The 3,550-nt window shown below is 39.9% G+C and overlaps 1 non-coding gene across 1 annotated transcript; it reads left to right on the forward strand.

Moving 5' to 3' along the window:
- The first annotated feature begins 1,734 nt into the window (after nt 1-1,734).
- On the forward strand, nt 1,735-1,840 carry LOC120111809. The gene has a single exon (XR_005513204.1). It is a non-coding gene; the product is annotated as a small nucleolar RNA R71 (small nucleolar RNA).
- Nucleotides 1,841-3,550: the final 1,710 nt, after the last annotated feature.

Raw genomic sequence — 3,550 nt, forward strand, 5'->3', positions numbered from 1 at the left:
AAGATATAGGGAAGGGCTTCCTCTACAAGATCATCCATTTCATCGATTAGGCAACATCCGTCTTCCCTCACATGTTGGTCAGCGGCATAAAACACATTCAATTTAATTTTCATGTTCCCAAATGATATATCCATTGCCCCAGTTCTAGAGTTGATGCATGCATTGGCTGTCGCTAAAAAGAGACGACCAAGAATCACAGGGATTTGTTTTTTTAGGTTGGGCACATGTTCCATGTCAAGGACGATAAAATCTACTGAAAAATAGAATTTGTCTACCTTGACAAGAACATCTTCAATCATCCCCCGTGGTATCTTCACAGATCGATCAGCCAATTGTAAGGACACCGAGGTAGGTTTTAATTTACCTAACCCAAATTTCTCATAGACTGAATAGGGTAGAAGATTCACACTTGTCCCTAGATCTAAGAGCGCTCGGTCAATGGAGTTATCTCCTATGACACAGGAAATAGTGGGAGCGCCAGGATCTTTGAATTTTGGAGGGGTGTTGTATTGGAGAATGGAACTCACCTGTTCAGTAAGTAAGACCTTTTTAGGCATATGTGTCCTAGATTTTCGCTTTTGGGTGCAAAGGTCTTTGAGAAATTTGGCATAGGAGGAAACTTGTTTGATGGCATCAAGGAGTGAAAGGTTGATTTTAACTTGTTTGAAGACCTCCATTATCTCTTCTAGTGAAGTTCCCTTCTTGCCAAAGGGAGTGGGTGCATTAAGTGCTTCAGGAAATGGAGCCTTTGGAATGTGGGTTGTGGCAGATGGTGGACTAGCTGAAGAAGGTTTTGGGTTTTCATGTGAAACATTCCTCTCCTCTTCTTCATCTTCCTTATTGTTACTCTCCCCAACCTTATTATCTATTATACGACCACTCCTTAGGGTAGTCAAAGCATTGGCTTGCTCATGATTTAGTCGGGTTTCTTGAGCCACGTATTGTCCCCTAGGATTACTCATTGGTTGACTTGGAAGCTTACCTTCCTCTCGCTTGTTTAATGCATTAGCTAGTTGACCCATTTGGGATTCTAGCTTAGCAATTGATTGCGTGTGAGAGTGCAATAGTTGTGTGTTTGCCTCCAAGCCTTGAAGGGCAGTCAACACCTTCTCCTCAAAGGCTGTATTTCTTTAGGTTGGAGGAGGAGGATGCTGAAATTGGGTTGAGGGACGGTAGGGATGAAAATTCTGAGGGTTTTGAAAATTTTGGGAGAAGGGTTGGGAGGTATTAGAAGCTTGCTGCCTCCAAGAAAAATTTGGATGATTCCGCCATCCCGGATTATATGTATTGAAAAATGGATCATTACCCGGTCTGGGCTGTGTTTGGGCAGCATTGATGTGTTCTTGCACGAGTTCGGGATATTGGGGTGCTGAGGGGCACTCATGAATTGGATGCGATGGGCTAGAACAGATAGCACACACTTGTGCTTGGGAAGAGCTAACGACATGTCCTCCTATCATTAGTTGGTCAATCTTATGGGACAATGCATCTACCTTGCTAGACAGGTCCATAGAATGACTTATTTCACAAATGGCCCCTTTTCTTTAAAAATTCGGGGGTGCTTGACGAGAACATGAAGCATGGTGGAGGGAGTTTTCATTAAGATTTTCAAATAGTTGCCATGCTTCATGCTCATTTCGAAGCATGAAAGTCCCTCCGCATGCAGCATCAATCATCTGACGGTTTCGTTCAGTCAATCCGTCATAGAAACATTGCACTAGCTGCCACTTAGGTATTTGATGATGAGGGCATTTACGGATTAGGTCTCGAAATCTCTCCCAAGTTTCATGAAATTCTTCTCCCTCAGTTTGGGAGAAGCTTGTAATGGCACGTCTAAACTGGTTCGTTCTTCCTATGGGAAAGTATTTTTTAAGAAATTCTTGTTGCATTTGACCCCAGGAATGAATCGAATTGGCCTCTAAAGAATTCAGCCATTGCTTAGCCCTATCTTTAAGGGAGAAGGGGAATAATCTAAGTTTTAAAGCATCATCAGTGAAATTTTGAATCTTGACAGTGGTGCAAATCTCAAGGAATTCATCTAGGTGTTTATATGGGTCTTCATTGGTGAGCCCATAAAAAGATGGAAGCATTTGGATCACACTAGACTTTATTTCATATTGTACCGCTGCTACTTCAGGTAATCGAATGCAAGATGGAGAAGTGTAAATAGTGGGAGTAAAGTACTTCCTCAGGAGTTTGGGTTGTTCTTCAGCCATCTTAAGAGGTGGGGATGATCCTAATGTTTTGATCTTAGCTCGAATGTTCCTAAGGGTTCGTTCTATTTCAGGGTCGAAAGGTAATAGATTTTGTACTCTAGAACGACTACCGTGCATACACTAGTACTCGATCAATCAAGCATGCAATAAAAGAGAAAAGCATATCAATCCTAGTCTTTGACCTAAAATCACTAGACAGCTCCTAACTGGTTTGAAGAGGGCACCTAAGCCTCCAATCCGGTCTAATGAACCGAGTTGACCAGGTAAGCTCCCAGGTAAGTGGAGGGGTCACGATGCGCTCGCAAAGGTCCCACTTAAAACCCACTTGCCTCGAACAGATGAACTGTCTCCCTTATAGGGACAAAGCTTGCCTAGACATCAACTAAGCCACAGAGCGAAATTGGTGCAACTTTCGGTGATCTTCGTCCTATTGAGCTCGAATGTCCCTAGGAGCCAATGTCTAATTGATTTTAATTAAAGTGACACTATGTGAGATTGAGTTCACCTAAGTTGGGCAAGAGTCCGGTGATGAAATCCGGCTCTTATCTTGTTGGGGTGATTGCCCTTACTATGTGCAGATTGATTTGTGTATGTGTATCAGGCATGCATTCACAATTTTGCTATAATTAAAAATCAAACAATCACCACAAAATTTTAAGCCAATAATTAATTTAAATAAGAAAAGTTTAGAGGTTACCAAAGGGAATTTCCCCAGCAATTTAATTTTTTTTTTTTAAACCTCTACAGCATTTCTTTTCCAGCAATTCTCCTTTTGATCATCCCAGATTTTTTTCCTCGATTCCTGATCAAATAATATATATAAAAAAATAAATAAAAATTAGTAAGGGAGAAAAAGAAGATAAGAAAAGTAACAATAATAGAAATTTTTTTAAAGAAATTTTTTTTTAATTTTTAAATATTTTTTTTAATAAGAAAAATAACTATGCTAGCAATCCCCGGTAACGGCGCCAAAAATTGATCGGTTCTTTCAATTTTGAAAATAAACCACGCAATAGCACGTATCTTGTAGGATAGTGATTACGGGTGTCGGTCCACAGGGATTGGAGACAAGTTATTTTTCTTTTAAAAATAAATCAAGAAGAAGAATTTGCTAATTCGAATAAACTAAATTAAACTATGAGTGCGAATTGGAATTTATCAGAGTAAATGGATCTAGGGTTTGGAATCCACCACATAGCATTGTATCAGGGTCTGTGTTCTTTAATATTTTTTTTAATCTTTTGGAGAGGCATGCAATGTTGGCTACAAGCCTTTTAAAATAAAAATATAAAGAGTTTTAGGAAGATCCATCTTCGGTATAGCATGAAGTGTCT

The sequence above is a fragment of the Phoenix dactylifera genome, chromosome 8 (assembly GCF_009389715.1).
Source record: "Phoenix dactylifera cultivar Barhee BC4 chromosome 8, palm_55x_up_171113_PBpolish2nd_filt_p, whole genome shotgun sequence".
Taxonomy (NCBI): domain Eukaryota; kingdom Viridiplantae; phylum Streptophyta; class Magnoliopsida; order Arecales; family Arecaceae; genus Phoenix; species Phoenix dactylifera.